The sequence below is a fragment of the Sinocyclocheilus grahami genome, unplaced genomic scaffold (assembly GCF_001515645.1).
Source record: "Sinocyclocheilus grahami isolate Dianchi unplaced genomic scaffold, SAMN03320097.WGS_v1.1 scaffold21.1, whole genome shotgun sequence".
NCBI classification, from domain to species: domain Eukaryota; kingdom Metazoa; phylum Chordata; class Actinopteri; order Cypriniformes; family Cyprinidae; genus Sinocyclocheilus; species Sinocyclocheilus grahami.
In genome coordinates this window covers 1,734,583-1,744,270 of record NW_015505200.1, presented here as the reverse complement: position 1 = coordinate 1,744,270, position 9,688 = coordinate 1,734,583, and the positions used below count along the sequence as shown (strand labels likewise).

The 9,688-nt window shown below is 37.8% G+C and overlaps 1 pseudogene; it reads right to left on the bottom strand.

The window, feature by feature from the left end:
• Positions 1-1,826: 1,826 nt before the first annotated feature.
• LOC107556868 (transcriptional regulator Myc-B-like) lies at positions 1,827-3,599 on the bottom strand (annotated as a pseudogene).
• Positions 3,600-9,688: the final 6,089 nt, after the last annotated feature.

Here is a 9,688-nt window from a genome sequence, read left to right as displayed (position 1 = left end):
TTCCTTTCTCTTTGGAGTGTTACAAGCTCTTGGTGCATAAAGAAGATCTGTAAAGTTGCAAAGACTAAAGTCTCAAATCCAAAGAGATATTCTTTATAAAAGTTAAGAGTCAGCCACATCTACCTAAAACGGCTTGTTCTAACACGCCCCCACATATCTACATCACTATGTGGGAAGATTTGCATAACGCCACCCAAATGTTCACGCAATGAAAGGCGGCGTAACTTTTATTCTGGCTGTAGTATTGTTGCTGCCGCCATGTCGTAAAGACGCTGTGTGTTTGTGTTCTGTGTGTTTCGTTGTGAAAGCGAAACTATTTTGTTTGGCCTTCCAAAAGAGGATGACAACCGCTTCGTCATGCCTAGAGCTGATCCATGCTGGTCGCTGAGGAAATACATCAACTTTCGCGCTGGGGATCGCCGGATCGGCTTTTACCGTGGACGAAGTGGAGTCCAGCCCGGGGGTGTCACATGTGGTTGCCGCAAGCCCGCCGGCCTCCGATCACTCAAGCCCGCTGTGTGTTTCGTTGTGAAAGCGAAACTACTTTGTTTGGCCAACCAAAAATGGACACGACTAGAAATCAGTGGTTAAGTTGTATTTACAACACTGTTCCAGAACAGTTCAACCCAAATATTCAGATGTGTCCAGCGCATTTTATGGAGGACTGTTTCCTGATCCTGGTAGAGTAGACTGCAATGCCGGCTGTTCTTACTCACAGACTGTAAGTAGATTTTTTATATTTAAAGGTTTTGCCACTGATGATTCAAACGTAAGTTTTGAGCAGTGTAGAGTAGCGCTTGTTTGTTATTTCTCCGATCACAAATGCAGACATGGTTTTATGTTTACGCGGCGCGATGCAATGCGTAAAAAGACTGTACAAGTCATTATAATCCGTAATTATGTCCCCACTGGATGCAACAAATGCCTCGTTTATAATGGGTTTTCATGTTTTTGAATCATTGCTCCGGCCTGACAGGGCAACATCACAATATGGTAAGGGGCGTAACATTTCTGTCACACGCTTGAGGTATTCGGCCAATCACAACGCACTGGATAGCTGGCCAATCAGAGCACACTTCGCTTTGTAAAAATCGACACATTTCAGAAAGGCGGGGCATTGAGGAGAAACAATAATGTAACAATGTGGAAAATAATGTTTTTTTAACCTTAAACCGCATAAACATTTCATTACACCAAATAATGTTCTTTTTAGCAGCATCATATGACCCCTTTAATTACCCTCATTAGGTACTCTCAAAATCAGACACGTCGCTTTGTAAAAATCGACACATTTCAGAAAGGCGGGGCATTGAGGAGAAACAATAATGTAACAATGTGGAAAATAATGTTTTTTTAACCTTAAACCGCATAAACATTTCATTACACCAAATAATGTTCTTTTTAGCAGCATCATATGACCCCTTTAATTACCCTCATTAGGTACTCTCAAAATCAGACACTCATCTTTATTTTCTTGTAGAATAAAATGCAGTTATCTAAAACAAAATCAATGTAGATGTGTGACTCAGCCTAAGTGGCTTTACGTAAGGCACTGGCTTTGACACTTGTAAAGAGAAAATGTAATGCTGAAAAGCATTAGTCATCCTAAAGTTATAAACAGATGATGGCATTACCAAGGTAAATTATATGTAAAACAGAGTCTTACATACACTAAAAGTATGCCAAATCCATTAAACATCAAATGAATGCATGACGGTATCTTCTTAATGGATTACCTAATTGAAGGCTTTAAAGTGGGTCATCATGAGACTGAAATAGGCAAAAAGTAACAAGTCCACATCGAAGACAGGATTAGCCAAAAACAGTTTTATAGAGAAATGCATTTTAGGATTCAGAAATCAACAGCATCTTGAATACATGTGCAATATGTACAAAACTTACAAAAACAAAACATTAAGTTAAGGCCAACAGTAAACGGAACCGCAGACCATTTCATTAATAAAAATTAAATTAAATACAAATAAATCTAACCTCAATTACGTTCAAATTGAGGCAGTGTAATTGTATAAATCAATGCCAGATTGCTCAATACTTGCCACACCCTCTAGACCTTGTATTGACGTGACCATACAAGGATGCTTAAAACAAGTTCAGTCCATAAATTAAGTCCAAGCAACTTAAGAACTGCTTAACTGCTCAAGTCTCTGTTTCAAACGTTCACATTTTCTCTTTAATTGCTCCTTAAGTGAGATCAGTTTTTGTTCATCTTCTTGTATGGTCGCTATGCACTCCGTCGCCTTCTTGAGTATCACCACTTTGGCAGCTTTCTCGTTGTTGGCCACGTCAGGAATCACGTCTCTCAGCGCGAAGAAGCTGAGTTTGAGCTCGTTCCGCCGTTGCCGCTCGAGCACGTTATGAGTCCTGCGTTTGTCGTTATCCTCAGAGTCCGACGTCCTGGGACTCGCGCATTTTCTGTTGTGGTTAATTTGTTTAAACACCCGGATGGGACTCTCGAATTTAATCCGCTTGACTGCAGGCTGCTCACTCCGCGTGGATGGGGGGGCGGCGTAATTGTGCTGGTGAATATTAACGTGGCACCGCTTGAGGACAACGGGGCTTTGATGCGTTGCGTCAGGCTTTCTCACAGACTTTCTCTTTTCCACCGTGACAACGTCGATTTCGTCCTCCTCTTCATCATCTATTTGGATTAAAAAGCAAAAAAATACGTCAATTTGCAGCTCTGCTTATTTATAGTAGACAATTTAGCGTAGAATAGCGTGCAGTGGGCGTCTCTTGACGCTACAATCTAGGATTAACGCTTTAACCACCACAGAATCTTTTATTGTTAAAAAAAACAATACGCAGTAATAATTACATCTTATAAATCGAAACTTATTTAAAAGTGCAAGCTGACCAGTCAAACGAGGACATTTAATCCGCATTTAAAAAAAAAAAAAAAAAAAAGCAGACTATTACTCACCGGAATCGCTGTCACTGCTGCTGCTACTCCCACTATTTGGTGGAGTATCCAGTGGCAGTGTTGAGAAAGTCTGTGTGGATGACGGTTTACACGGCTTTGAGCTGTCAGTCAACGAAAAAGGAAACACTACTGACGGGTCAATGCACTGTGAGGCAGGGGTGCTCATGTCCTGAAGGTAGCTGACGTTAGGGCTGGACCTGGAAGACTCTTTCCTCGCCGCCTGGAGCGACGCTAATCTCTCCGACACCACCTTCTCCAGCTTTGCCGCGGCGGAGAAACCACTCCACATACAGTCCTGAATGATAATCGACTTCAGAAAAGACTGGGAGTAGTCCGCGTCGCAAATAAAACTGTGGTTGACCACGTCGTCCCCGAGAAACTCCGACACCATTTCCAGCTGGTCGGCCGTGGAGGGGAAGGGGTCGGACAGTGAGGGACGCCGGCTCGGGGAGAGCGGCGGAGTGGGGAGCAGTTCAAATTTCTTCCACATATCCTCACTGGGCGCCGGTGGTTGCCCGTGCTGGTGATTATAGAAATCCTCATCCTCGTTGTCGAAATAGAAATAGGGCTGGTAGGAGTCGTAGTCGTAATCATAATTTTTACTCGCCATACTTGAATTCAGCGGCATGGTGAATGCCTGTGAAGAATAACGTTACATTATGGTTAAAATTCATCTTAAGCCTAAACTTCAGTAGAGAACAGTTGTCCTACAAACTCATCAACTTACTGAATGTGTTACGTATTAAGTAATACAGAACACAAGTCATGTAAACTTAAATTAAAATATCTAAATTCTAAGAATGTAGTCTTTATCTTACGGTCCAAATGGTTTAATGACCAATAGTTCGCCAAATATATATACGTTAGATAAAAACGTAAAGAATGAGCATAAATCATAATTCAGGCAGACTTACCGTAGCTGTGGTGAAACTGAATGAAAACTGACTATATGGTCAGATGTCAGTTTGTGTGAACTATTAAGTGAATGTAAGTCCACAGTGGGAGTGGGTCGCGTCGCTCAACCTGCGCACTTCTGCGACTACAGCACCCGAGCGGCTGCTTGTCATTTACTGCAAGATTTCGAACAGCTGCTCCCGCGGGTTTTAATACTACGGATTGTTTTCCTTTCTCTTACTCTAGATATTCATGCGCCCGTTCCCGCCAAATGTGCATTGCGTAGAAAGATGAACAGAACACAAACGTTTCTTGTTAGTTATTCTAGTAACACGTGTCAGTACACTGACAATGTATGCGGCAGTGAAACAATATCTTTAAGATATGACGTTATTTAATGAAAACGAGTCACACAAGGAACTACTTGCCATCGCGGACTTATTCCGGGCGGAGCTTTGATGCACATTGAGTTGTGCAGGAGGATGAATCAGAGAAGCTCCGGCCTGTAGTAGCCTACACCTGAACCCAACGACTCTTATTGACACAGTTTACAAGTTCCCCTCACAGCTGTCTGTGTTGGGTGTCAAAAGAGGTGATTTTATTTACAACCACAAATATGTAACTTGAATAAAATAAATCCGCAGACGTCCTAATTATCCTAATGAATTATTTCTGGTAATTACATTAAAGCACTCCGACGATTATTTTCGGGAATTATAATTATTCCCTTTTATTGTACTGTTTATTGTTAATTAATGCAGTTACTGTCGTTATTTGCGTTACAGTAATGGTATCAGCTACTACTTATGTTGTAGCCTAATCATCATCATAACCATTATTATAAAATAAATGAAGATTAGAGTCAATTTGATTACTGATTATCGAAATAATTCTGATATAGTGTTTGATCTTGATCTAATGGATGAAGGAGCAAGCGTTCTTGCTTTATTCTCTCAGAAGTGGTTAATACTTCCCTCTGGTGGCCATCTGTAATAAATATCAGTCTACGGCTTTAACTCGACTGAGTGATATTAATTATTATCTCTCTGAGACAAACATAGAGTTCATCTGCAGTAATTAAGCTTTTAAATTGAGCGTTATATTAAACAGGATTCAATTATTTACTTAAAAAACGTTTAAAATGATTTTTAACTGGAATTTGTGTCACGGGAACTATTTCTAATCTTAATATAGGATTTAGAATGGTTGAATAAATTGATTTAATTAGTGCACTTGTATAATCCTTAATTGTCTTGTGTTTAAATTATTTTATAATGTATTGTATAAGCACAATAAATAAAATAACATACGTTTTAAAGCTTGGAGTCTGTAAAATGTTTTGTTATTGATAGAAGTCTCTTATGCTCACCAAGGCTAAATGTATGTTCAAAAATACAGTAAAACAGTAATATTGTGAAGTATTAGTACAATAAGAAAAACTGGTTTCTATTTTAATATTTGACATTTTTTAAATGTAATTTATTCCTGTGATGGCAAAGCTAAATTTTCAGCATCATTATTCCAGTCTTCAGTGTCACATGGTCCTTCACAAATCATTCCAATATGCTGATTTGATGCTCAAGAAACATTTATTATCAAAAATTTGTTCTGTTTTTTTGTGTGTGTAAAAAGCTGGATATTGATAGGTTTATGTGAGAACCAAAACTTTGTTATTCACAGAAAACAGTTGTGGACATTCTACTATAAATAAATATTTTTGTTTTCCATAGAAGAATAAAAACCAGAGCTTAAAAAAAAAAGTGAGTAGTGAGGTTATTATCTGTGTGGACTTGATACTTTTCAAGACATGCTCATGGCAAGTGCTTTTGCATGGCATAGTGACGTGTGATATATGGCTGAGATTCATCAGGCCTGACCCTCTCACACAGGGGTCCTTCTGAGAACCAACAGGTCTGCTTTACTACCAGACATTCAACTCGACCCATCTTCCCTTAATTTGAAGAACGCCAAAGGCCCATGTTTAGTCATGAGAGAGGATCCTGCTGTGAGAGAGTGCTGAGGGACGCTGGGAGGGTTGAGCTTTCTGTAAAAAATAATTTGTTGAGTCAACTAAAAATACTTTGTTACCCCGCTGCCTAAAATTTTTTTGTTGTCTGGAAAATATATTTCTTGTTGAAACAACTTCCCATTAGAGTGGAATTAGTCCAGGTAATAAATGTATTCAAGTTCACCTCACTTTTCAGACCGATGAGCTTTGTAAAAATCGATGCGTTTCAGAAAGGTGGGGCATAGAGGAGAAACAATAATGTACAGTATGTGGAAAATAGTGTGTTTTTTTTACTTTAAACTGCATAAACACATTTCATTACACCAAATACACAAAATAATGTTATTTTTAGCAACATCATATGACCCATTTAACAGTTCTGTCTAATACGGATAGAAGTATGTCTAATAATCAGATAGAACAGTTAAACAAAGGAATTAATGTATACAAAAAGTATCATAACGATTGCTTTTATATGATTAGTAATAGAAAGGCAAACATTATAATACTTTCTCGTTTGCCATCAGCATTAAGCAAATACGCATTTATATAATTTAAACAAATCTTTGAATGACTAATGAATATTTAATTTCACAAACTTAGTCGAATCCAGCTGTGAGATCTTGTAAAGTATGCATTTTTATCCAGCATGATCGCGTGTTCTCTGTGTGACGGTCGGTCCGTGGGAATTTAATGCTTTGAACTTTAAACTCATGATTTCAAATTATGCTGCGCTTTATGCATTTGCCCACTGTCATATTCATGTCATTTTCTCTGTGTGCTGTATGTAAAATGAATGTTACCCTGGCTTTATTTGAAAAATATGATTCCCAATGCACACAAACTTCCCAAAATACTGAGTTACAGTGTTTATTTCCTTTTTAATTATATTTTTATTAAAGGGGTCATATGATGCTTTTTTAAAAGATCATTATTTTGTGTATTTGGTGCAACAGAATATGTTGACATGCTTTAATGTTCAAAAACACATTATTTTTCAAATACTGTACATTATTGTAGGTCCTCTATGCCCCGCCTCTGTCAAACGCTTCGTTTTCTACAAAGTCCCTCCTTCCGACAAGCGCAGTCTGCTCTGATTGGCCAGCTGACTCAGTGCATTGTGATTGGCGCAAAACTCCGCATTTGAACAGTCAATAGCAAATACTTAAACTAATAACAAAGCAGTAGCTGATTCAGAAGCGCCAGATTGTCATAGCAAAGTCAGAATTACCTCCTCTCCTAGGTTCACGAAACGGTCGTCCATAAAATGCATTGCTGTTCTGTTGTAAGTCATCTTAAAGATTTCTAAATGCATCTACTTTCGGAAGGCCAAATAAAGTGCTTTTGCTTTTGCCTAGAAACACACAGAGTCTCCCTGAAATGCTGCTTCAACACTAACTGCGGTTACTGAAACCACGCCTTCTTTCTTTGCGTGCACATTTGGGCGGCATTATGCTAATATTTCCACATAGTGAGGTAGATATGTGGGGGCGTTTTAGAACGGGACGTTTTAGGGGGTGTGGCAGAGTCTTAACTTTGATAAAGAATATCTCTTTGGTTTTGAGACTTTAGTCTTTGCAACTTCAGGGATCTTATCTATGCACAAACAGCTTGTAACACTCCAAAGAGAAAGGAAAACTTGAAACGCATCATATGACCCCTTTAAATATTTATTTATTAGTGAAAAATACTTTGCCATCTAAAGTATAAGCATGTTTATTTTACATATTTTTTAATCTTTTGTCAAATGATTTCAATTTTCTTAAATATTAATTAAAATTAAAAACAAATTATATCGGCTTTATATCGGCCACCCTGCTTTCCAAGATATCGGCATCGGCTGTCAAAAAAAAACAATATCGGCCAACCACTACTAATAATATAAAAGCAATCGTTATAATACATTTTGTATACATTAATTCCTTTGTTTAACCATTCTATCTGATTATTAGACAGACTTCTATCCTTATTAGACAGAGAACTGTTAACAAGGACAGTAAACAAGAGGGAGAATGTGAGCACTGTGCTCAGGCGCTGTCGTTCTCAGCGCCGTCAAAATAAAAGTCCGGCGCGGCGTCAAAATAAAATTCCCGCATCGAACTCATCGGCCAAGCAGAAAAACTTATCTGCCTATGCCGATATTTGAAAAATCCCAAATATCATATCGGTCGACCACTAATATTAATATTAATACCCACCATAGTGCAAGTTATGTTGTGGATTTTTCTTGGGTGCGGCCAATGAAGTGGAGGAGCAGAGTTCCAGATGTCAAAATGTACTGTCTAATGAAAGATTCACTGTCTAATGAAAAGACTATTATTCGTTCTATGACATCCAGGGTTAACATAATTCAGCACATTAATCCATATATTGATTACTGCCATTTTCACATAATACTTCAATAAAATTACACAATAGTTATTGGTTAAAATGAGAAAACAATAAATTATATATGTATATATATATAAGGCAAAAGCAATCACATTTAGTTAAAAAATGAGTGTACTCTACTTCTGTATAATAAAATATGAACGGAATGCACATGGAAGCACAAAGGTCTGATTCTAAATTTCATAGTGCAACATGACCAGACAGAAGAGTAAAAACATCAGAAGGATCTTGGAAGTTTCCAAACTCTGCCCCATCATAATGCAATTTAGTGGTCATAAAACAAGAAACAGACAGAAAGAGGAAAGCAAAAGCACTTGTCAATTTGAAGGAAAATCGGTACATTAATGTATAAGAAAATGAGACGTGAAACAACATTTGTTTTCATGAGAACATGCATATTCTAAGTCATAACATGACAAACTTTAAATGTGAATTCTAAAAAGTAGTAAAAGGCTCAAAAGAACCTAAAGAACTCCTTTAACAAAAAACCTACTTTTTGTGAAAGAGCTTGCTGTGGAGCCCATGAACACATCATGAACATTGGTGGGAGTAGCTGTTCTTCGCAAGTTTTTGCAGAGCCTCAAAGGTGTATTTCATGTGCTTGGGGTAGTGGATGTTCACCACAAACAGACCCATCAGGAGTCCAAATGCCTTGGGGACATCGGAGATGTCAGTGATCACAGGATGTCCAAATGAGAGCAATGTTGGTTATTCCTTGGGAAGCACATGACATTGCTGCTCCTCAGTTACAATCGGAATGCCCTCGTCAATTCCTTTCACAACATCCTCAATTTCACTGGATGGCTGGGAAAACACAAAATATTACATTACTTATTAACTTTATAACAACTGAACACACATATGTACATACACTATTAAAGTTGTGTGTTTTGTTAAAAGGACAGCTACCAATAAATGAAAATTGTCATTCACCCTCAAGTTGTATACATTTCTGTTATGCTGAACACAAAGGAAGATATTTTGAAAAATGTTTGTAACCAAACATGAAAGTCAAAAGTCAATGGTGCTCCTAAACTGTTTTGGTTACAAACATTAAAAATAACTCCCTGTATTGAACTGTTAAAAGCCTGTACAAATTTCTTTGTTCTGCTGAACACAAAGACTTTAAAATCCCAATGGGAAAATAAGTGGAAAATACACCTCTGGAACCAACTAGGCTAAAAAAGGGGAAACATTTTGCATGTTATTTCATTACCGGTATTCTACATGATTTCTGAATGTCATCAAATTTGACAAACCAGTGCAACGTATGAGTTTTTTCCTTAATCCAATTTTGCCTGCTTGCAATTCAGTCTAATCTGTCCCACCATTTTAATAATGGAATGAAAATATCTTGGTGTAAAGAGATATTCCTTTTAAATAATAGTCTGTTACACTGCATGTTCCAGAGTAAAGCATGACTCTTAAAAGGGTTAGTTAACCCAAAAATGCAT